At 36.3% G+C, this 26,654-nt stretch overlaps 1 long non-coding RNA gene across 1 annotated transcript; it reads right to left on the reverse strand.

Annotated features, from left to right (window-relative positions):
* Positions 1–1,617: 1,617 nt before the first annotated feature.
* Positions 1,618–5,589, reverse strand: LOC309661036. Its single transcript, XR_014263816.1, has 2 exons — positions 3,664–5,589; positions 1,618–3,576 (listed from the first exon to the last, which is right to left on the reverse strand). It is a non-coding gene; the product is annotated as an uncharacterized lncRNA (long non-coding RNA).
* Between the last annotated feature and the right edge of the window lie 21,065 nt (positions 5,590–26,654).

Genomic DNA, 26,654 nt, shown 5'->3' on the forward strand with positions numbered 1-26,654 from the left:
ACTTAAGAGCTTGTACCACACAAATATGTCCTTAATTTGTATATTCTTGCAATGTTCTCTAATTGCTTAGTATATGTGAAATCCATGTGACCCCCTAAGTCCCCTGAGATCTGGTCCTCATGCAGGGCACACGATAGTGCTTAGTTAATATTGCTTACTTGAATTGGCAGACAAGGAAGGCCTCAAAAGTGATATAAAGTTCCCATAAAAGAGTTACTATGTAAATATTAAATCATCCCAGAATTTTCTAAAAGGACGGTGAACTACCAGATGCTTCAGACAGCCCAGTGGAAGCTTCATCACGGAGAAACAGTCAGTAGGTGTTTGAAGATGATGATGAGAAACTCTTCAAGGAATTGGACCTTTGACAAAATGGAGTAGAAGGGTCAGAGGAAGATCAGAGTTGTCTGTCACAATGTTAAGCATCCAAACATTTAACTTCCAAAGAGCTTATGTCTTAAGATGAAGTGGGAAAGATAAATAGGGTGCTTCCTTCTATCACTTTCATGTTCCAAAGCATTTCCTTTTCTTATGACCCTAGACATCCATGTCAGCTAAAGTTTTAGAAAACAACTAAATTGGGTTGTTTCACTACCACTAAGTAAATTTTGACACAATTCTTTACCCTCTGTCCAAAGGTCTGATCCAAATGGAAAGGAGGTGGAGCAATGCCTGGACAAGTCTGAGCAACCACTCACCCAGCTCTTACGCTGGCACCACTGGGGAGCATCCAGCCAAACACGCTGAGTTACCATTTTGTGTTCCTCCCACACCAGGCACTACAACTGTATTACAGAACTTCAAGCCTTGCCATGGTGCCCTGGTGACAGAGCTAATGCCCAATAAGCCCACAGCTACAGAGCTATCAGGAGAAAGTAAACCTTTGACAGCAGTGGGTTTCAACCTTAGCCTATGGCTAATGGGCATAACTCTAAAAGGAAACTCCTACCCAACACCTTTTCAAGCTGTCTTCTTTATAATCTTTAATCAGTAATCATTTCCATCATTATGGCCCTTAGTGCTTCTTAATGTAAGTCCTTTGGAAACGGTGAACAAACCAGCAGTTAAAAGGTCCCAGCTCCTCACTGCAGTCCTGCTCAGTGGCACATACGAGTCTCTTTGTGACTTTTATTCACGGCATGTGGCAGCTGGAGCACAGCTGACCCCATCCTTCAACAGCCTCATTCACCTGGTTTTCAGGGGTCAGAGACAACACTCCAGCTTCCAGTTCCATGCCCAATGACAGGGTAAAGGATCTCTTCCACAGAAAGGCAAGGTTAATGAACAGCTCGAATCACTGGCTTATTCTTTCTACTCTCTTTCCCTCTCCTATGCCAAGGGATCTCCCCCCAGCTTTGTAACACCTTTTGTCACCAACACAATTAAGCCCACCACCAAGTACCCACCACCCCCAACACACTGATGTGTAGAGAATACTAATGGATCAAGACTTGAGCCAGCAGAGAAAAGGGGTATGATATCTTACTGGGAAAATCTGTTCACTAAACCACTTATCCTCTCAATAACTGGTTTAAACACTTCTGAAAAAAGTTAATAAAGCATTATTACCTCCTTAAGCCTCCATGCACACTTACATACAACACTATACCAGCCAAGAATGTATTTACTTTAGGTTGGTTTTTTTTAAGGAATTGCTAGACTATCATATGAAACATCCCCAAAACATAAATATATATGTATATTTATATTATACAGAGAGCTGTATATAGAAATATAACCACAAATATTTAGAAATATGTATTTATATATAGCTATGTATTATTTATATTTTGAATTTTATATAGTATTTGTATTTATTTACTTATGAATATATAAACATTATATAATAGGTACATATATAAAATATGTATTTTTATGTATATAGATATTTTACATAAAATATATTAATATAAATATATAGTAACATAAATATTTCAAATAACATATTTATATATAGAATTTATTTTATATATAAATGTGAATGTTTCCTAAAATATAAATATATACACCTTCACCCTAAACAAAACCTTGTGAGAGTCATTCAAGTCCACAGTGAAATTTCTTCCACTCCTTATTTTATTTTTTGTGTTTGTTTATGTTATGAATGGGGAAGGGGTGACAACAACAGAATCACCATATCTAATGAAGTCTGGCTCTGCTATCAGGTCAAATAAAAATCTCAAGAGTTCTATGACCTTGAGGTGTCCTCACTGTTTAAAACGAACTCTTTCATTTTCAAGAGGATGATAGGGGGATTATAAATAGAAGTTTCACTCCTAAATACTGACAAATATAACTATTTTTTATGGATTTCATAGGCCGATATAACCACACCAAAGTCAAGACTAAAACTGGACAGAAAAAAAATTAAATAAAGCTAAGACAATGGTAATATTTATTCCCAGATACACACATAACTATAATGAAATAACAGTCTCAATCACTGGAAAAGGGTTGTTTGTCAGTTTCAAAAAAATGTATATGTGCATATCTAATTCATAAAGAATTTGTGAATATGGAGGAAAATATAAATGTAAGTTCTTATTCATTTATTTTTTATTTATCTACTTCCCACTCAACTAATTTCAAAGAAGGATCTAGGTAGAATTCCTTTCTAAACTATCAAAGACTCCACTAGTGAAAGGTGGTGGGAGCAGTGGAAGTAGTGTTAATATGGCTGCTGATTTTCCTGCCCTTCCCCAGACCAGGGTCTTTCCCACCAGGCTGGTGCTGCCCTCCCACATTCCCTTGATTCAAAGAAAAATAAATAAATACATATTTTACTATTTGGCAGTATGTCTGACTTTTTAAAAGCTATTCCATCAAACACTAAAAGTAAATAATTGTACAGTTTATGTATACAACTTGCATTGTTTATGGCAATTATGACAGAAGAAAGGCAAAGAAAGAGGAAACATTTTCTTCTGGCATTTCTAAATAGCTTCTGACATAGTAAGTTATTGCATTTGAAGAATACAAACTACCTCAGCAAATTCTACTCCCCCCAGGAATTGCCAAAACTGCATTCTGCAAACACTAAAAAAGAAGAAGAATACTTCTGCCAAATACAAAGATGGTATCTATTAGTGAAAGAGTTAAGAAAATGATGAGCTCTGTAATAAATTTTGTCATTCTAAATATGTTGTAAAATATCCTAGCAGCTCAGATGGATGCATTCAGCACCTTATACCTTGAAAGAAATTTATGAATTTCACTAAAAATGTTTACTATCAATGCCACAGCACTTTTCCCAAACACTTTTCACCACAGAATTGTTTTATCACATACCTATTAATATCTTGCAAAATACTAACAGTCCCAGAGCATAGCTTAGAAACCAGTTATACAGAATTTAATAATTTATCAAACAACAGTATGGATAATAGAAGCACATATATGTGCTAAAGAAGAGAAGAAAAGTATTTATAGATAGAGAATGCTCCTCAAATATTATAGGCGATAGTCCTGACTCCTACTTTCCCCTACTTCCAACCCAGTCTTATTCAGTTTCTCTACCTTTTCAACAATTTCCTAATTTTAATTCTCAAAAAAGAGTTCATGACTATCTGAATCAACCTTACTCCGATTTTTATTTACTAATTTTAATTCCTAATTTCCTAATTTTAATTCTCCAAAAAATGATTCATGACTATCTGAATCAACCTTACTCAGATTTTTATTTACAGATAAAAGGAAAGCCAAATATAACTAAGCAAAACTACATTGAGCCCATGTAAATAATAATTTAAATAAATGTATTGTTAAAATGACAAAAAATGTAGTAATTAAAACAATATGGGGGGCTTCCCTGGTGGCGCAGTGGTTGAGAATCTGCCTGCCAATGCAGGGGACACGGGTTCGAACCCTGGTCTGGGAAGATCCCACATGCTGTGGAGCAACTGGGCCCGTGAGCCACAACTACTGAGCCTGCGCGTCTGGAGCCTGTGCTCCGCAACAAGAGAGGCCGTGACAGTGAGAGGCCCGTGCACCGCGATGAAGAGTGGCCCCCGCTTGCCACAACTAGAGAAAGCCCTCACACAGAAACGAAGACCCAACACAGCCAAAAATCAATCAATTAATTAATTAATTTTTAAAATAAATAAAGAATCTGCCTGCCAATGCAGAGGACACGGGTTCGAGCCCTGGTTAAAAAAAAAAACAAAACAAAAACAATATGGGGCTTCCCGGGTGGCACACGGGTTAAGAATCCGCCTGCCAATGCAGGGCACACGGGTTCGAGCCCTGGTCCGGGAAGATCCCACGTGCCGCGGAGCAACTAAGCCCGTGCGCCACAACTACTGAGCCTGCACTCTGGAGCCAACAAGTGACAACTACTGAAGCCCACGTGCCTAGAGCCCCTGCTCCGCAACAAGAGAAGTCACCACAATGAGAAGCCCGCGCACCGTAAGGAAGAGTAGCCCCCGCTCGCTGCAGCTAGAGAACACCTGCGTGCAGCAACGAAGACCCAACGCAGCCAAAAATAAGTAAATAAATAAATAAAATAAAAATAAATGCTTAAAAAAAACCCAACAATATGTTCCCCCTTTTCAGGAACACTACAGTTTTAGCTAAAGTAAATGTGATAGAGAAAAGCTAGAATATGCATAGAATAACTCTGAAAGGATACACAGAAACTGATAATAATGGTTGCCTCTAGGGAAGAAAGCTAGAGGATTTTTTACTGTATATTTTTTGTAGTGTTTGAATTTTTCATAAAATATAAGTATTGATTTTTCAAAAAATAAAACATATATATTAAATATAAACATTTTTAAACAGTAAAGATATTAAGAATCCATATAGCAAACATAAGGTGGTAGGGTTTGCCATCTACCTCATCATACGTGGGAATTTCCTACTTAGTTAAAAGTTAAAAGGCTAACTATGAAAATTATTTGTTTAAATCTTACATTGACAAGAAATACTAGGCTCTCCAGAGAAAAAACAATTAAATAGCTATCCACAGCAAAAATAAAGCTCATGATGGTATGTTATACTTGGTTTAAACAGCTGACTCTTTATTCAATATCAGTAAATCCTCAGTACTGGGTGGATTCAAATAAACATCTAAGAAATTAAAATTATTGAATTCACAGTCATTGGCTGATAAAAAGCATTTCAAGGCCCAGGAACATTAAGCTTCCTGTGCCTTGATACCATGACACAAACAGAAAATCCTCAGAGAAAGAGAGAATGATTCAGACTTAAAACTTTAGGGGAATATGGTTATATAAGCATTGAAAATAAGCCATAGTTAAAACTTTATATATTAAGACATTCATCAGTTTTATTTTAAAATGAGAAAAAATGGAAATAACCTAAATGCACATTAATACAGGAATTGCTCAGTTATAGAACATACCCTCAATCAGTATCATGAATTTTCATCATAAAAACTGTGGGACAACATGGAAATCATTGCTATCTAATGAAATCATAATATAAAATTGCATATATTCCATTAACAAAAATATGTTTCTATGCCGTATTTGTGGTACTTGACTGATGCAGCTCCAAGATCATGGAGAGGAAAAAGCTAAAGACCAGGACTCCTAATGTTCAATCACACACACACACACACACACACACACACACACACACACACACACACCCTCTACCACACCATCAGAGGTACTGTTACCTCTTTACAGCTCAGCATGGGAATGGACACATGTATCCTCCACATGAAAAAAACAACACTTCCCAAAATATTGTTGCCTTCCTCAACCTTGATAAAATCCCCCAAAATAACTCATATTCTTCCAGGATTAAAACCCTTCTACCTATCTCAACTCAAGCCTGGCTTCCATTTTTTTTTCCCCTTTGGAAGTCTAATTCCAGGCTTCATCCTCTTCACTGGACCTAAAATCCTGAAACACAAAACACCCTGACATCCTCTCTGCCAGTTGATAAGGAATAATGTTAGAAATGAGATAGAGAAGTTAGGAAGGGGAATCAGTTTAGTTGAGGGAAATATAATTAATTTATTCATTCATCCAACAAAAACGCACTTCGTGTACGGTACGTACCAGATGTGGAGAACACAGCAGTAAACAAAATAAACAGTTCTCATTCATATCTGGGGTAATTAATGCTGAGTCTATTTTGAACACAATGAGTTTGAGTTACTGCTAGGATAACCCTAATGGATAAGCTTGTAGATAGATAGAAACATGGTTTTCCAAAAAAGTGCAGGCAAGACTCTCCACAGAGTTAGTTTTGGATACTAAGCACACAGAAATTGAATAGAGAGGATATAAAAGGCTTGAGTAATTGAATGTTTCACTGAGAATAACAATGCAGTGCAGGCTTGGTGGAATGGGCAATAAGCAAGATGTCAATTCCACAAATTTTAGAGACCTCAGAGGTAGAAGTTTACTGTGATGAATGATAAAGTCTAGAATATATTACACTAGATCATGTTGAGGTTGGGTGGAGACAGAAGTTCGAGGCCTCAAGGACAGCCAGGACCATTAAGTTGGAGAAGTGGAAAAACATCATTTTCATTAGCCAAAAATTTTCAACATAGGAGCAATTTAAAACAACGTAAGGGACCCTGGAATAAATTTTAATAATATCTCCACAGATAAATTCACTGAAGAAGGAACGCTTTAAAGAAGGTTGACATGCCTTAAGAGACCTGAGGGGAGAAAATGCCCATGAATACAAACAATAAAATGGCCTGGAGATGAGCTGAAAGAAAAATTAAAAACTGTAAAAGCTAAGTATATGACTCCCAAAAAAACATATTTTAGGGAAAAAAAAGAAAATGTTAAAAAAAAAAAAAAAGGTACAGCTTCAAAGAACATTGGAAAACTCAGAAAGGAAAAAATGGAGCTGAGGAAGACAAGACAGAGCTAATAACCATATCCAATTTGGCTCTAATAATAATGTCAAGAATTTTTATTAAAATAATAAATACCATCAAGATATAAATACTTTGTAGCCACTAGTGACCTAATCCTCCCTTATCTCATTTATACTGCAACTATAAACAAACTACACATTTGGAGGACATGAAATAATCAAATTAAAAGTACTCCTTTGGGAAGTAACATTGGATAATACTGCTTCATCCACAAAAAATGCAGCAATGAATGAGAATGAGCCACTCAAAAGAATAAAGAACTCCAAATTCTCCACATTGGTAGAGAAAATGTGGTTAACGGTGCCACAGTATTTAGAGTAGCATAACTAGGCAGGGGATACTTTTCAGCAAATTTAATGTTTTTAATAGTATTTCAACATTTCTTCTCTGACATCAGTTTTTAAAATTAGGAAATTCCAAAGTTGGTCAGAGAGAATTTAGTAATTATGTAATTTATTAACTTGGGGGTGAGGGAGGAAACTTTTGCGTTTCATTTCAAAACTTACCTTTTTTTAAGAGCTACAATGGATTGAGTCTGGTGAGGTTTTCCACATTTTTATGAGGACAAAATGCTATTAAGACCTACAAACAAAATGTATTTTTATTAAAAATGACTAATGCTTAGTGAAAAGTTCAAAGGCTGGAAAAGAAGCACTAAAAAGAGTTTTAAAAGCAACAGTTCAGCTCACTCAGTTACTGGAAAAGTCATTTTCATAGTTAACCTTCAAGGCTAAGCAGCAGCTGGAAAAGCAGCTTATTCTATTATATAGTTAGTAAATGTCATGCACTATTCTTGAAAGAGGCAAAATATGTTACCCTTAAAGACTGCAAATGACGCTATAAGAGCAGACAAAATATACAGTAGATTTAACACACAATGCATGTCACATTAAAAGATACCTCTCAACCAGATGCAATGTGTGATCACTGGGTGGCTCCTGGATTCAAAACCATAAATAAGTTAAAGGCTATAAAAAACTTTTTTTGTTATAATTAAAGAAAATTGAATACAGAATCTATACTAAATATTATTAATTTGAAGTTAAATTTCTTGGGCTTAATAATGTTTTACATTTAGGAAGGAGAATGTCCTTGTTCCTTAAAGATTCATGCTGAAGTATTTGGGGGTAAAATGCAACTTACTTTCATATGTATGTAGTGTGTGTGTGTGTGTGTGTGTATAAAGCAAGTGTAGCAAAATTTTTTTTAATTGGTAAATCTAAATGTAGTGTATATGAGCATTCACTGCACTATTATTTCTGTATTATTTCAATTTTTCTGTAGGTTTTTAATTTTGATAAATGTAAATCTGGAAAGGAAGGCAAGATATCTCAATCCAACATTGTTGGGAAATAGAATCTCTAGAGAAACACAAAGCAGAACTAGATAGGAAACTATCACCAGAAAAGTCAAATGTATTTATCATCTGAGTACACATGGCATACTGTACTAAGTGTTCTCACAAAAAACTAATATAGTCTGTGGCTTTTAAGAACCTAGGGGCAGGACAGGAATAAAGACACAGACGTAGAGAATGGACTTGAGGACACTGGGAGGTGGAAGGGTAAGCTGGGACGAAGTGAGAGAGTGGCATGGACATATATACACTTCCAAATGTAAAATAGTTAGCTAGTGGGAAGCAGCTGCATAGCACAGGGAGATCAGCTCGGTGCTTTGTGACCCCCCTAGAGGGGTGGGATAGGGGGAAGGTGGGAGGGAGACACAAGAAGGAGGAGATATGGGGATATATGTATATGTATAGTTGATTCACTTTGTTATACAGCAGAAACTAACACACCATTGTAAAGCAATTATATTCCAATAAAGATGTTAAAAAAAAACATATAATCTAAGGCCAACACTGTTGATAAACATAAAGAACATTTAAATTGAAAATAGAACAGCTGTACAAATTTAAACTATAAAGTAAGCATATGTCCTAATCATCACCACTTTTCTAACCACACACAAATAAAGCTGCCCAAATTTGGCAAAGCTCAGTCCAACCTTTATGACTCCATATACATTCTACCACTTCAGCTAGCTCACAGGATATAGAAAGTTTAACCAGTATCGCTTTTTCATTCAAGAAATGAGAGTGACCATTAAGGAGGGACTTAACTTTGTGAGGGAAAGAAGCTCATTTCTGCTTATAGCACTAGCTTAGACACTACAACAGAGTATTTTGTGCTAAATTACAAATTTTCCCTTTTCCCAACAACCCCTGCTTTCCTTCATGAGTCAGTTCAAACATTCTTTCTTAGGAGCATTTTCTGATTGCCCTAAGTTGAATTAGGACAAAGATAATAATAATATTTTATTATTATCATGGTATATAATTTTTCCAATCCAAACTGACCCGTTATTTGCTAGGTGCTTGAGATACAACAATGAATAAGATACTTGCCATGCCAAGTTCCTAGTCTGGTACTGGAGACACTCATGCAAAGAAAAAATTATGTATAATGTCAGGGAGGGGGAAATTTCCCCCCTCCCCATCTTGAGTTCTTTTGACTGGTCTAATAATTAAATTGATGCAAGACATTAATTGGAGGAAAAAAAAATTTTAATTTGTATGTAAAGAGGTCTCATAGAAATAGGACACCCAGAGTAACTAAAGCAGACTGTTTATACATCATTTTTAGACAAAGAAACAATTATTTGTGAAGATTTAACAAAACAAAGGGGCTTGTACTTGGGGTAACAGACTGATGAAGAAGTAACAAAGTTTGCTTATACAGCTTTCTTAGCCTTGAATTACCTAACTCTGGTGATAAGAATGCTTTCTATGCTCCTGGTATAGAGAGGGTACCTTCACATGGGAGATTTATTTCCTGCTTTCAGAGGGAAAGTGTTTTCTATATGATTTTCCCACACCAGGTATTTGTCAAGTAACTGTAATTCAAAATAATTTGCCACTATGGCATATCTTGGGGCAACCATGATATGCCACCATGGCATATCTTGAGGCAACCTGCTCTGACCCACAACAATATCATCTACTATCATGCCATCTACCAAGCTGCTCAAGTCTAAAACCTCAGATTCCTCTTATAATTCCTCTCTTTTCCCCACTGACATCTAGGCCATTGGCAAAGTGACTCTATTACCAGACATATTCTGAATGCATCCTTTTCACTCTATCTCCACTATTAGCCTGGTCCAGAACTAGCTTCTCTCACCTGGATTGCTACTATGAAACATCATTTGTCTCCCATAAATGGTCTTCCCCTCTTGACTCCTTACAATCTGTTTTCTACGCAGGAGCCAGAGTAATCTCTTAAAATATAAAACAGACCATGTCAGTCCCTTGCTTAAACTCTTCCAATGGTTTCACTTGGAATAAAATCCAAATTCTTTACCATAGCTGCCTGCCAGGTTCCATATGTTCTGGACCTGTCTGTATCTCTGGCCTAATCTCCTAATCTCTCACACAGTACACTTCAGCCATACTGGGTTTCTTTATATTCCTCAAATACACCAGCTTTTTACTTCTTACACGATTGGACTAGTGATTTCTCTCTGCCTAAAATGCTATGAATAATTGTGTGGCCAGCTCATCATTGTCATGCAGGTCTCAATTAAAATGTTACTTCTCAGCCAGGCCTTTACCTATCACTCAATCTAAAATAGCCACCTGCCCACTTCCTTCACTTTACCCTGCTTTAGTATCATTGTAACACTGATCACTACTTGACCTCTTGTTACTTACATTTTTATTGGCTGTCTCCCTCTTTTAAATCAAGCCTTCCCAGGAGAAATTACTACTGACCTTACAGAAATAAAAAAGAATTATAATGGAACACTATAAGCAAACTGTATACCAACAAATTACTCATTTATATGAAATGGACAAATTCCTAGAAAGACAAAAACTACTAAAACTGAATCAAGAAAAAATAGAAAGCCAGAGTAAACCTATAAAAATTAGAGACTGAATTATTAATTTTAAAAATTCCCACAAATAAAAGACCATGGCCAGTTGCCTACACTGGTGAGTTCTACCAAAAACTTAAGAAGAATTAATAAACAGTTGAGATCAAGATGGCAAAGTAGGAAGACCTGAGATCATTTCCTTCCAAAGTCACAAAAAAACACAACTACTTACAGAGCAACTGTCTCTGACAATGACCTGAAGGCTAGAAGAAAAGATTTTCCACAACAAAAGATATAAAAAAGGAGACACAAGAAGATGAGTAAGAGGAGCAGAGACACGGTCCAGTAAGGACCCATACTCTTGGCATGGCAACCCACAAGCTGGAGAGATATCAGAAACACACAGGTCCTCCCCTAGGAGTAAGGGGTCTGAGCCCCACATCAGGCTTCCCAGTCCATGGGTACTACACTAGGAAGACAAGCTCCCAAAATATCTGACTTTGAAAACCAGCTGGGCTTACATTCAAGAGAGTCAGAGGGCTACAGGAAACTGAGACTCCACCCTTAAAAGACATGCACAAATACTCACTCCAAGTCCCAGCAGATGTAGCATTTGAAAGGCACCTAGGTCAAACCCAGTTGCTAATCTTGGAAAGTCTCTCAGGCCAGAGGCAGGTGGAACTCCCCCCACCCAGCCAGAGACTGAGATGCTGATGGCATCCAATTGTGTGATCTCATTCTACCACGCTGACATGGACACTGGCAGGCACCCTTCCTCTAGCCTGTTAGCACTGGTCACAATCACAGCAAACGAGTGCATCTGCAGCAGTCACACACTGTCCAGCCACACAGTCAGTCACACCAGGAGCCTGTCCTGCCCACCAGGATGTCCACACCAGTCACACACCACCAAGCCTCGTATCCAGCCATGCTGGGAGCCTGCCCCACCTACCAGCATCCTAAACAGTCACATGCTGGTAGGCCTCACGACCAGTCATGCCAGGGGCCTGCCCCACCCAAGAGCACACCCAGAGCAACCACACAAAGCAGGGCCTCACAGACAGCCAAGCTGGGGACCAGTCTTGACTACCAGTGTGCTTGCAGCACTTGGCCCCACCAAAAAAGAGATGCACACAGCCCACAGAGGGTACACTCCTGGAGAAACTGGCTCTGGTAGCCAGAGAGGAGTATGCTAATAGGCACCACATCTCCCTACAAAAAGCCACTTCTCCAAGATCAGGAGACATAACAAACTTACCTAATACATAGAAATAAACACAGATAATTAGGCAAAATGAGGCAACAAAGGAATATTGTCCAAACAAAAGGAAAAGACAAAACCTTAGAAAAATAACTAAATGGAACAGATAAGCAATCTACCTGACAAAGAATTCAACATAATGATCATAAAGATACCCACTGACCTTGAGAGAAAAATGAATGACCACAGTGAGAACTTCAACAAAGAGTTAGAAAATATAAAAATGAACCAATCAGGCTTGAAAAATACAATAACTAAAATAAAAAATACACTAGAGAAAATTAATGGTAGATTAGATGATACAGAAAAATGGATAGGCAATCTGGAAGACAGGGTAGTGGAAATCACTGAAACTAAACAGAAAACAGAAAAAATGTAGGGCTTTTAGAATGCATTCAACTTTAAGAGATCATCAATTTAAAATACACAGCTATAGACAAAGATTTTTATATACGAACCTCATAATAACCACAAACCAAAAACCTTATAATAGATACCAAAAAATAAACAATAAAAAGAAAGGAATCCAAACATAATACTAAAGACAGTCATCAAATCACATGGGAAGAGGGAAAACGAAGAAAAATTAAAAAGAACTACAAAAATAACCAGAAAACAGTTAACAAAATGGCAATAAGTACATGCCTATCTATAATTACTTTAAATGTAAATGGACTAAATCCTCCAATCAAAAGACACAGGATTGTTGAATGGATTAAAAAAAAAAAAAGACCCATACATATGCTGTTTATAAGAGAATGACTCCAGATCTAAAGACACTCACAGGCTGAAAGTGAAGGGATGGAAAAAGATTGTCCATGCAAATGAGAACCAAAAAGAAACTGGGGAAGAAATGCTTATATCAGACAATATAGATTTTAAAGCCTTCAACAAAACACAAAGAAGGGCATTAAATAATAATAAAGAGACTAATCTAACAAGAGAATATAACACTCGTAAATATCTATGCACACAACACAGAAGCACCTAAATACATAAAGCAAATATCAACAGACATATAGGGAGAAACAGTAATACAATAATGGTGGGGGACTTTAACATCCAATTTAAATCAACTGTTAGATCATCCAGACAGACTATCAATAAGGAAACATTGGCACTAAACAACACATTAGACCAAATGGACTAACAGGTATAGACAGAATATTCCATCCAAAAGTGGCAGAACACACACTTTTTTCGAATGCACATGGAACATTCTCCAAGACAGATCACATGCTAGGCCACAAAACAAGTATCAATAAATTTAAGAAGACTGAAATTATATCAAGCATCTTTTCTAACCACAATGGTATGAAACTAGAAATAATTACATGAAGAAAAATAGAAAAACACAGACATATGGAAGATAAACAACATGTTACTATACAAGCAATGGGTTAAAAAGGAAATCAAAGAAGAAATCAAAAAATACCTGAGACAAATGAAAATGGAAACACACCAAAACAAAATCTACGGGATAAATCAAAAGCAATTCTAAGAGGAAAGTCTGTAGTGATATAGGCCTCCCTCAAGAAAGAAGAAATATCTCACGTAAACAATCTAACATTACACTTAAAGGAACTAGAGAAAGAAGAACAGGACCAAAGTTGGGAGAAAGAGGGAATAATAAAAATCAGAGCATAAACAAATGAAATAGAGACCAAAAAAAAGCAATAGAAAAGATCCATGAAACTAAGAGCTGGTTCTTTATAAAAGATAAACAAAATTGATAAACCTTCTGCTAGACTCCTAAAGAAAAAGAGAGACCCCCAAATAAATAAAATCAGAAATGTAAAAGGAGAAGTTACAACTGATACCACAGACATACAACAAATCCTAAGAGACTACAACAAACAATATACTTCAACAAACTGGACAACCTAAAAAATTGGACAAAATTCTACAAATACACAATCTTCCAAGACTGAATCAGGAAGAAATAGAAAATCTGAACAGACCACTCACTAATAGTGAAATTGAATCAGTAATCAAAAACTTCCCAACAAAAAAGAATCCAGGGGCTTCCCTGGTGGCGCAGTAGTTGAGAATCTGCCTGCCAATGTAGGGGACACGGGTTTGAGCCCTGGTCTGGGAAGATCCCACATGCCACGGAGCAACTGGGCCTGTGAGCCACAATTACTGAGCCTGCACGTCTGGAGCCTGTGCTCTGCAAAGGGAGAGGCCGCGACAGTGAGAGGCCCACGCACTGTGATGAAGAGTGGCCCCCGCTTGCCACAACTAGAGAAAGCCCTCACACAGAAAAGAAGACCCAACACAGTCAAAAATAAAAATTAATTAATTAATTAATTTTTTTAAAAAAAAGAGTAGAGGCTTCTTCCTTGAACTCTAAAAAAAAAAAAAAAAAAGAATCCAGACCAGATGGCTTCACAGGTGAATTCTGAAAAACAGTTGAAGAAGAGTTAATACCTATCCTTCTGAAAGTATTCCAAAAAAGTAAAGAGGAAGGATCACCCCCAAATTCTTTCTACCAGCATTACTCTAATACCAAAATCATACAATGACACTACAAAACAAGAAAATTATAGGCCAATATCTCTGATGAATAGAGATGCAAGAATCCTCAACAAAATACCAGCAAAGTGAATTCAACAATACATTAAAAGGATCATACACCATGACCAAGTAAGATTTACCACACAGATGCAGGGATGATTCAATATCCACAATCAATCAATGAGATATACCACATTAATACGAGTAAAAATAAAAATTATATAATCATCCCATTAGATGTAAAAAAAGCACTTGACAAAATCCAATATCCATTTATGAAGAAAATTCTCAACAAAGTGGGTACAGAAAGAACATACTTCAACATAATGAAAGCCATATATAACAAACTCACAACTAACATGATACTGAACAGTGAAAACCAGAAAGCTTTTCCTCTAAGATCAGGAGCAAAACAAGGACGCATATTCATACCACTTTTATTCAACATAGTATTGGAAGTCCTAACCACATCAACCAGACAAGAAAAAGACAAAGGCATCCAAATTGGAAAAGAAGAAGTAAAACTGCCACTATTTGCAAATGACATGATACTTATTATAGAAAACCCTTAAGACTGCACCAAAAAAAAATCAGAACATAATCAATGAATTCAGTACAGTTACAGGATACAAAATTAATATACAGAAACGTGTTGCTTTTGTACATGCTAATAACAAACTATCAGAAAGGGAAATCAAGAAAACACCCCCATTTACAATTACATCAGACAAAAAAATAAAATACATAGGAAAAATTTTAACCAAGGAGGTGAAAGACCTGTACTCTCAAGACTATAAAACACTAATAAAAGAAATTGAAAACAACACAAATAAGTGGAAAGATATACCATGCTCATGGATTAAAAAAATTAATATTGTTCGAAATGTCCATACTACCCAAAGAAATCCCCAGATTCAGTGCAATCTCTATCAAAATACCAACAGCATTTTTCACAGAATTAGAATAAATCCTAAAATTTGTATGGAACCACGAAAGATCCTGAATACTTAAAGCAACCTTGAGAAAGAACAACAAAGCTGAAGGTATCATGCTCCCTGGTTTCAAACTATACTACAAAGCTTTAGTAATCAATACAGTATGGTACTGACAAATACACCACAAAACCACATAGATCAATGTAAAAGAATAGAGAACCCAGAAATAAATCAATCTCTACACAGTCAATTAATCTATGACAAGCGAGCAGCAATATAAAATGAAGGAAAGACAGACTCTTCAATAAATGACTTTGGGAAAACTGGACAGATACACACAAAGAATGAAACTGAACCAACACTCTTACACCATATCCAAAAATAAACTCAAAATAAATTAAAGACTTAAATGTAAGACCTGAAACCACATAACTCCTAGAAGAAAATACAGGCAGTACACTCTAACATCAGTCTTAGAAATATGATTTTGGTTCTGTCTTCTCAGGCAAGGGAAACAAAAGCAAAAATAAACAAATGGAACTACATCGAACTAAAAAGTTTTTGCACAGCAAAGGAAACCATCAATAAAATGAAAACACAACCTACTGAATGAGAGAAGATATTTGCAAATGATGTATCCAGTAGGGGTTAATATCCAAAATATGCACAGAACTCATACAACTCAATATCAAAAAACAAGCAATCCAATTAAAAAATGTGCAGAGAACCTGAAGAGATATTTTTCTAAGGAAGACATACAGATGGCCAACAGATAAATGAAATGAGGCTCAACATCACTAATTACCAGGGAAATGAAAATCAAAACCACAATGAAATATGACTTCACACCTCTCAGAATGGCTATTATCAAAAAGACATCAAATAACAAGTGTTAGTGGGTTGTGGAGAAAAAGAAACCTTTGTACACTTTCCCTGTTGATGGGAATGTAAATTAGTGCAGCCACTATGGAAAACAGCATGCAGGTCTTCAAAAAAAATTAGAAATAAAACTACCATATGATCCAGTAATTCCACTTCTAGGTATTTTTGTGATAAAAAACAAAAAACTAATTCAAAAAAGATATATGCACCCCTAAGTTCACTGCAACAGTATTTACAATAGCCAATATATGGAAGAAGTGGCCATCAACAGATAAATGTATAAAGAAGATGTGGTGTGCGTCTGTGTCTGTGTGTGTGTATACATACCTACATATATACACGTGTGTGTATACATAGACAAATATATACGTATGTGTATATATATGTATATGTATATAATGGAATATTACTCAGCCATAGAAAAGAATGAAATCTTGCCATTTGCAATAACACTGATGGATCTAGAGGTATTATGCTAAGTGAAATAAGTCAGACACAGAAAGACAAACACCACATGATTTCACTTATATGTGGAATCCAAAAAACAGAACAAAACAGAAATAAACTCACAGATACAGAGAACAAATGGGTAGTTCCCAGAGGGGAGTGGGGTAGGAGAATGGACAAAATAGGTGAACAGGATTAAGAGGTGCAAACTTCCAGTCATATAATAAGTAAGTCATGGGGACATAATGTACACCATAGGGAATATAGTCAACAATAGTGTAATAATTTTGTATGGTGACAGATGGTTACTAGACTTATTGTGGTGATTGTATTACTGATGTATATAAATGCTGACCAATTATGCTGTACACCTGAATCTAACATAATATTGTATGTCAATCTACTTCAATAAAAAATTAACATAATATTAATTATTAACATAAATACTTAAAAAAAATTAACACTTTACACACTTCCAAAAAATAGAAAAGGAGGGAACAGCTCCCAATTCAACGTATGAGGCCAGAATTTCTGTGATACCAATATCAGAAAGACACCACAAGAAAAGAAAACTAAAGATCAATATCTCTTATAAGTATAGATGTAAAAATCCTCAATAAAATACTAGCAAACCAAATCCATTAACATATAAAAAGGATTATATACAATGACCAGTTATAGTAATAGACTATTTCAATAGAATAAAGGATAAAACCCACATAAATGTCTCAATAAATGCAGAAAAGGTACTTCACAAAATTCAACACCCCTTCATGATACAAATACTCAATAAACTAGGAATTAAGGAGAAGTTCCTCAACCTGATAAAGGCCATTTGGCTAACCCCACAGCTAGTTTCATACATAATGGTGAAAGCTCAATGCTTTTCTCTTAAAATCAGGAATAAGACAAGGATATCTGCTCTCACCACTTCCATTAAAAATTATATTGGAGGGTCTATCTGGAGCAATTAGGCAAGAAAATGAACTAAAAGCCTTCCAGAAAGAAAGTATACCTATTTCTATTTGCAGATATTTTGTTGCAGATATACAAAATTCTAAAGAATCCACTAAAAACCTATTAAAACTAATAAACAAGTTCAGCAATATTACAGGGTACAAGATAAATATACAAAAATCAACTGTATTTCTATACACTAACAATGAACAATCTAAAAATGAAGTAAAGAAAATACAATTTACATAACATCAAAATGAAAAGAATACTTAAGAACAAATTTAACAAAAAAAGTACAAAGTTTATACTCTGAAAACTATTAAATGCAGTTGAAAGAAATTTATGAAGGTGTAAATAAACAGAAAGATCCCACATCTATGGTCACCTAATTTATGACAAAGTAGGCAAGAACATACAATGGAGAAAAGACAGTTTCTTCAATAAGTGGTGCTGGAAAAACTGGACAGCTACATATAAAAGAACGAAATTAGAAGATTCTCTAACACCACACACAAAAATAAACTCAAAATGGATTAAAGACCTAAATGTAACACTGGATACCATAAAACCCTTGGAGGAAAACACAGGAGGAACACTCTTTAACATAAATCACAGCAAGATCTTTTTTGATGCTCCTCTGGGAGTAGAAAAATAAAAACACAAATAAACAAATGCGACCTAATTAAACTTAAAAGCTTTTGTACAGCAAAGGAAACTAGCAACAAAATGAAAAACAACCCCACAGAATGGGAGAAAATATTTCCAAACGAAATGACTGACAAGGGATTAATCTCTAAAATATACAAACAGCTCATACAGCTCAATATCAAAAAAACAAACAACCCAATCAAAAACTGGAGAAGATCTAAATAGACATTTCTCCAAAGAAGACATACAGATGGCCAAGAGGCACATGAAAAGGTGTTCAACATCACTAATTATTAGAGAAATGCAAATCAAAACTACAATGAGTTATCACCTCACACCAGTCAGAATGGGCATCATCAAAAAATGTACAAACAGTAAATGCTGGAGAGGGTGTGGAGAAAAAGGAACCCTCCTACACTGCTGGTGGGAATGTAAATTGGTACAACCACTATGGAGAACAGTATGGAGATTCCTTAAAAACTAAAAATAGATCTACCATATGATCCAGCAATCCCACTCTTGGGCATATATCCAGAGAAAACCATAATTCAAAAGGATACATGCACCTCAATGTTCATTGCAGCACTATTTACAACAGCCAGGACAGGGAAGCAACCTAAATGTCCATCGATGGAGGAATGGATAAACAAGATGTGGTACATATATACCATGGAATATTACTCAGCTATAAAAAAGAACAAAATAATGCCATTTGCAGCAACATGAATGGACCTAGAGATTGTCATAGTGAGTGAAGTAAGTCAGACAGAGAAAGACAAACATCACATGATATCACTTATATGTGGAATCTAAAACAATGGTACAAATGAACTTATTTACAAAGCAGAAATTGAGTCACAAATGTAGAAAACAAACTTAAGGGTTACCAAGGGGGAAAAGGGGGGGATAAATTGGAAGACTGGATTAACATATACACACTACTATATATAAAAGATAACTGATAAGAAACTAGCATATAGCACAAGGAACTCTATTTGGTGCTCTGTAATGACCTACATGGAAATGGAGTCTAGAAGAGACTGGGTATGTACATGTATGGCTGATACACTTTGCTGTACACCAGAAACTAACACAACACTGTAAATCAACTATACTCCAATAAAAAAAATTAAATAAAAAATAAATGAATAAATAAACAGAAAGACTCAAGTAAAAGTTTAGTAGACTTAATATTTTTAAGATCGCAAGACCTACAAATTCAACACAATCCTTATCAAAATCCCAACTGACTTTTTGGCAGAAATTGACAAGTTGATCCTAAAGTTCATATGGAATTTTAAGGGCCTCTGAATATCCAAAGCAATCTTGAAAACGAAGAACAAAGTAGGAGTACTCCCAAGTTCAAAACTTACTACAAAGCTACAGTAATCAAGATAGTGTTGTACTCAGCAAAGGAAACTATAAAAAAAAAAAAAAACCGAGAATACAACCTACAGAATGGGAGAAAATATTTGGAAATGATACAACCAACAAGGGCTTAATCTCCAAAATATACAAACAGCTCATACAACTCAACAACAAAAAAAACAAACAACCCAATCGAAAAATGGGCAGAAGACCTTAACAGACATCTCTCCGAAGAAGACATACAGATGGCCAGTAGGCACATAAAAAGGTGCTCAACATCACTAATTATCAGAGAAATGCAAATCAAAACTACAGTGAGGTACCACCTCACACAGGTCAGAATGACCCTCATTAAAAAGTCTACAAATAACAAATGCTGGAGAGGGTATGGAGAAAAGGAAACCCTCCTACACTGTTGCTGAGAATGTAAGTTGGTGCAGCCACTATGGAGGTTCCTTAAAAAACTAAAAACAGAGTGATACAGCAATCCCACTCCTGGGCATATACCTGGACAAAACTATAATTCAAGAAGACACGTGCACCCATATGTTCATAGCAGCACTACTCACAATAGCCAAAACATGGAAACAACCTAAATGTCTATCGACAGATGAATGGACAAAGAAGATGTGCTACATATATATACAATAGAACACTACTCAGCCATAAAAAAAAGAACAAAATAATGCCATTTGCAGCAACATGGATGGACCTAGAGGTTATCACACTAAGTGAAGTAAGTCAGAAAGAGAAAGACAAATACCATATGATATCATTTATATGTGGAATCTAAAGTATGGCACAAATGACCCTATCTACAAAACAGAAACAGACTCACAGACATAGAGATCATACTCGTGGTTGCCAAGGGGGAGGCGGGAAGGAGAGGGATGGACTGAGAATTTGGCGTTGGTAGATGCAAGCTATTACATTTAGAATGGATAAACAACAAGGTCCTACTGTATAGCACAAGGAACTATATCCAATCTCCTAGAATAAACCATAATGGAAAAGAATATTAAAAAAGAGAATATTAAAAAAAAAGAATGTTTTCCACTATGGAAATGTGTACAACTGAGTCACTCTGCTGTACAGCAGAGATTGGCACAACACTGTAAGTCGACTATACTTCAATAAAAATAAAAAAGACACAGTGTGGTACTGGCATGAGGACAGACACATAGATCAAAGGAAAAGAACTGAAAGTCCAGAAATAAACTCTTATGTATACAGTCAATTGATTTTTTATAAGTGTGCCAAGGCAATTCTATAAGGAAAGAATAGTCTTTTCAACAAATGGTAATAGGACAACTGAATATATATACATATGCAAAAAAAATGAAATTGAATACCTTCACATAATACACAAAAATTAACTCAAAATGGATCATAAAACTATAAAACTCTTAGAAGAAAATATAAGAGTAAATCTTCAAGACTTTGGATTTGGCAATGGTTTCTTTTTTATATGACACCAAAAGCACAAATAATAAAACAAAAAAAATAGATAACTTAGACTTTATCAAAATTTAAAACTCCTGTGCTACAAAAGATCCCATCCAGAAAGTGAATGGACAATCCAGATTAGGAGAAAACATTTGCAAATCACATATCTGGTAAGGGACTTGTATATAGGATTATAATGAACTCTTAGGACTCGAAAATAAAAAGATAGCACAATCTAGAAATGTGAAAAGGATCTTTATAAACATTTCTCCAAAGAAGATGTAAAATTGGCCATCTTTAGCCATGATTAGCAATCTGTGAAACGTAAATTAAAACCATGGTTTTTTGAGTGGTTTTGAGATACCACTTCGCAGCCACTAGGATGACTGAAATCAAAAAGACAAACAATAACAAGTGTTGGTGAAGACATTACATTGCCACTCCCATCTGCAGATCAGCTGATTGTTAAAACTCTGTATTTGATTAAAATTGAAAAATAGATAGGAATCAAGCATTTTTCAGGAAACATATTCTGAAATTTATGGTTGTATTATACCCATAATAAACTCAACAGAGAGAAATAACATCTATAAAGGACAATCTGAAAAAAATGCCACACATTCATTATTCTTGCCTATGCCTAGACACTACACAAGACAGAAGGAATCAGAATTTGCGGGGGTGGGGAGGGGAGCCCAGTTAACTGTGTTTTACAAAAGCACGAAAAGTGATTCTAATTTGTAGTCAGGTTTTAGAAATACTCCATTATAAAAGTCACCCTTGGATTGAACCAGACCATCACAAAACTGAGGATCCAAATGCATTATATTAGACTCTACCACAGACATACCATAGAATATATTTTTTCTTTTTTTTTTAATTGGACTATAATTGCTTTACAATGTTGTTAGTTTCTGCTGTACAATGAAGTGAATCACCTATATGTATACATATATCTCCTCCCTCTTGGACCTCTCTTCCCCCCATCCCACCCACCTAGGCCATCACAGAGCAGCAAGCTGAACTCCATGTTATACAGCAGGTTCCCACTAGCAATCTATTTTACACATGGTAGTGTATTGATGTCAAACGTAATGTCCCAATCCATCACAACCTCCCCTTCCCCCGCGCCACGTCCACACGTCTGTTCTCTACATCTGTGTCTCTATTCCTGCCCTGCAAATAGGTACATCTATACCATTTTGCTAGATTCCACATATATGCATTAATATACAATATTTGTTTTTCTCTTTCTAATTTCACTCTATACGACAGACTCTAAGTCCATCCACATCTCTACAAATGACCCAACTGCATTCCTTTTAATGGCTGAGTAATATTCCATTATATATATATACCACATCTTCTTTATCCATTTGTCTGTCAAGGGACATTTAGGTTGTTTCAATGTCCTGGCTATTGTAAATAGTGTTGCAATGAACACTGGGGTACATGTGACTTTTTGAATTATGGTATTCTCAGGGTATATGCCCAGTAGTGGGATTGCTGGGACATATGGTAGTTCTATTTTTAGTTTTTTAAGGAACCTCCAAACTGTTCCCCACAGTGGCTGTAATCAATTTACATTCCCACCCACAGGGCAAGAGGATTCCCTTTTCTCCACACCCTCTCCAGCATTTATTGTCTGTAGATTTTTTTCATGATGGCCATTCTGACTGGTGTGAGGTGATAACTCACTGTAGTTTTGATTTGCATTTCTCTAATAATTAGTGATGTTGAGCATCTTTTCATGTGCTCCTGGCAATCTGTATGCCTTCTTTGGAGAAATGTCTATTTAGGTCTTCCACCCATTTTTTGATTGGCTTGATTGTTTTTTGATACTGAGTTGCATAAGCTGTTTGTACACTTTGGAGATTAATCTTTGTCCATTGCTTCATTGGAAAATATTTTCTCTCACTCTGAGGGTTTTCCGTTTGTCTTGATAATGTTTTCCTTCGTGTGCAATAGCTTTTAAGTTTAATTAGGTCCCATTTGTATATTTTTGTTATTTTCATCACTCTAGCAGATGGGTGAAAACAAGATCTTGCTGTGATTTATATCAAAGGGTGTTTTTCCGAGGTTTTCCTCTAAGAGTTTTATACTGTCTGGTCTTACATTTAGGTCTTTAATCCATTTTGAGTTTATTTCAGTGTATGGTGTTAGGTAGTGCTCTAATTTCATTCATTAACATGCAGCTGTCCAGTTTTCCCAGCACCACTTATTGAAGAGACTTTCTTTTCTCCAATGTATATTCTTGCCTCCTTTGTCATAAATTAGGTGACCATACGTGCCTGGGTTTATCTCTGGGCTTTCTAACCTGTACCATTGATCTATTTTTCTGTTTGTTTTTTCTTTTTAACATCTTTATTCGAATATAATTGCTTTACAATGGTGTGTTAGATTCTGCTGTATAACAAAGTGCATCAGCTATACATATAAATATATCAGCATATCCCCTCCCTCTTATGTCTTCCTCCCACCCTCCCTACCCCACCCCTCTAGGTGGTCACAAAGCACCGAGCTGATCTCCCTGAGCTATGCAGCTGCTTCTCATTAGCTATCTATTTTACATTCGGTAGTATAAATATGTCCATGCCACTCTATCACTTCATCCCACCTTACCCTTCCCACTCCCCATAATCTCAAGTCCATTGCCAACGTCTGCATCTTTATTACCGTCCTGCCCCTAGGTTCTCCAGAACCTTTTTTTGTTTGTTTTTTAGATTCCATATATATGTGTTAGCATACGGTATTTGTTTTTCTCTTTCTGACTTATTTCACTCTGTGTGACAGATTCTAGGTCCATCCACCTCACTACAAATAACTCAATTTCGTTTCTTTTTATGGCTGAGTAATATTCCATTGTATAAATGTGCCACATCTACTTTATCCACTCATCTGTTGATGGACACTAAGGTTGCTTCCATGTCCTGCCTATTGTAAACAGAGCTGCAATGAACATTGTGGTACATGACTCTTTTTGAATCATGGTTTTCTCTGGGTATATGCCCAGTAATGGGATTGCTGGGTCATATGGTAGTTCTATTTTTAGTTTTCTAAGGAACCTCCATACTGTTCTCCATAGTGGCTGTATCAGTTTACATTCCCACCAACAGTGCAAGAGGGTTCCCTTTTCTCCACACCCTCCCCAGCATTTATTGTTTGTAGACTTTTTGATGATGCCCATTCTGACTGCTGTGAGGTAATACCTCATTGTAGTTTTGATTTGCATTTCTCTAATTAGTGACGTTGAGCATCCTTTCATGTGTTTGTTGGCAATCTGTATATCATCTTTGGAGAAATATCTATTTAGATTTTCTGCCCTAAATTGGATTGGGTTGTTTGTTTTTTTGATATTGAGCTGCATGAGCTGCTTGTATATTTTAGAGATTAATCCTTTGTCATTTGCAAATATTTTCTCCCATTCTGAGGATTGTCTTTTCATCTTATTTATGGTTTCCTTTGTTGTGCAAAAGCTTTTAAGTTTCACTAGGTCCCATTTATTTTTGTTTTTATTTCCATTTCTCTAGGAGGAACATCAAAAAGGATCTTGCTGTGATTTATGTCAAAGAGTGTTCTGCCTATGTTTCCCTGTAAGAGTTTTATAGTGCCTGGCCTTACATTTAGGTCTTTAATCCATTGGTGTTACGGTGTGTTCTAATTTCATCCTTTTACATGTAGCTGTCCAGTTTTCCCAGCACCACCTATTGAAGAGGCTGTCTTTTCTCCATTGTATAATCTTGACTCCTTTATCAAAAATAAGGTGACCAGGTTTCCCTGGTGGCACACTGGTTGAGAATCCACCTGCCAATGCAGGGGACACGGGTTCAAGCCCTGGTCCGGGAAGATCCCACATGCCGCGGAGCAACTAAGTCCGTGCGCCACAACTACTGAGCCTGTGCTCTAGAGCCCGTGCACCACAACTACTGAGCCTGTGCTCTAGAGCCTGTGAGCCACAACTACTGAGCCCACATGCCGCAACTACTGAAGCCCGCGCGCCTAGAGCCCGTGCGTTCTCCGCAATGAGAAGCCCGCACACTGCAACGAAGAGTAGCCCACACACTGCAACGAAGAGTAGCCCCCGCTCGCCACAACTAGAGAGAGCCCATGTGCAGCAGCAAAGACCCAACACAGCCAAAAATAAAAAAATAAAATAAATAAATTTATTTAAAAAATAAAAATAAAAAATAAGGTGACCATATGTCCATGGGTTTATCTCTGGGATTTCTATCCTGTTCCATTGATCTATATTTCTGTTTTTGTGCCAGTACCATACTGTCTTGATTACTGTAGCTTTGTAGTATAGTCTGAAGTCCAGGAGCCTGATTCCTCCAGGTCCGTTTTTCTTTCTCAAGATTGCTTTGGCTATTTGGGGTCTTTTGTGTTTCCATACAAATTGTGAAATTTTTTGTTCTAGTTCTGTGAAAAATGCCAGTCGTAGTTTGATAGGGATTGCATTGAATCTGTAGATTGCTTTGGGTAGTAGAGTCATTTTCACAATGTTGATTCTTCCAATCCAAGAACATGGTATATCTCTCCATCTGTTTGTGTCATCTTTAATTTCTTTCTTCAGTGTCTTATAGTTTTCTGATTACAGGTCTTTTGCCTCCTTAGGTAGGTTTATTCCTGGGTGTTTTATTCTTTTTGTTGCAGTGGTAAATGGGAGTGTTTTCTTAATTTCACTTTCAGATTTTTCATCGTTAGTGTATAGGAATGCAAGAGATTTCTGTGCATTAATTTTGTATCCTGCTACTTTACCAAATTCATTGATTAGCTCTAGTAGTTTTCTGGTAGCAGCTTTAGGATTCTCTATGTATAGTATTATGTCATCTGCAAACAGTGATAGCTTTCCTTCTTCTTTTCTAATTTGGATTCCTTTTATTTCTTTTTCTTCTTTGATGGCTGTGGCTAAAATTTCCAGAACTATGTTGAATAATAGTGGTGAGAGTGGGCAACCTTGTCTTGTTCCTTATCTTAGTGGAAATGGTTTCAGTTTTTCACCATTGAGAACGATGTTTGCTGTGGGTTTGCCATATATGGCCTTTATTATGTTGAGGTAATTTCCCTCTATGCTTACTTTCTGGAGGGTTTTTATCATAAAGGGGTGTTGAATTTTGTCAAAAGATTTTTCTGCATCTACTGATATGATCATATGGTTTTTCTCCTTCAATCAGTTAATATGGTTTATCACACTGATTGATTTGTGGATATTGAAGAATCCTTGCATCCTGGGAAAAAACCCACTTGCTCACGGTGCATGATCCTTTTATTGTACTGTTGGAGTCTCTTTGCTAGTATTTTGTTGAGGATTTTTGCATCTATGTTCATCAGTGATATTGGCCTGTGGTTTTCTTTCTTTGTGACATCTTTGCCTGGTTTTGTTATCAGGGTGATGGTGGCCTCGTAGAATGAGTTTGGGAGTGTTCCTCCCTCTGCTATATTTTGCAAG

The sequence above is a fragment of the Balaenoptera physalus genome (genome assembly GCF_965194825.1).
Source record: "Balaenoptera physalus genome assembly, chromosome: 5".
NCBI lineage: Eukaryota > Metazoa > Chordata > Mammalia > Artiodactyla > Balaenopteridae > Balaenoptera > Balaenoptera physalus.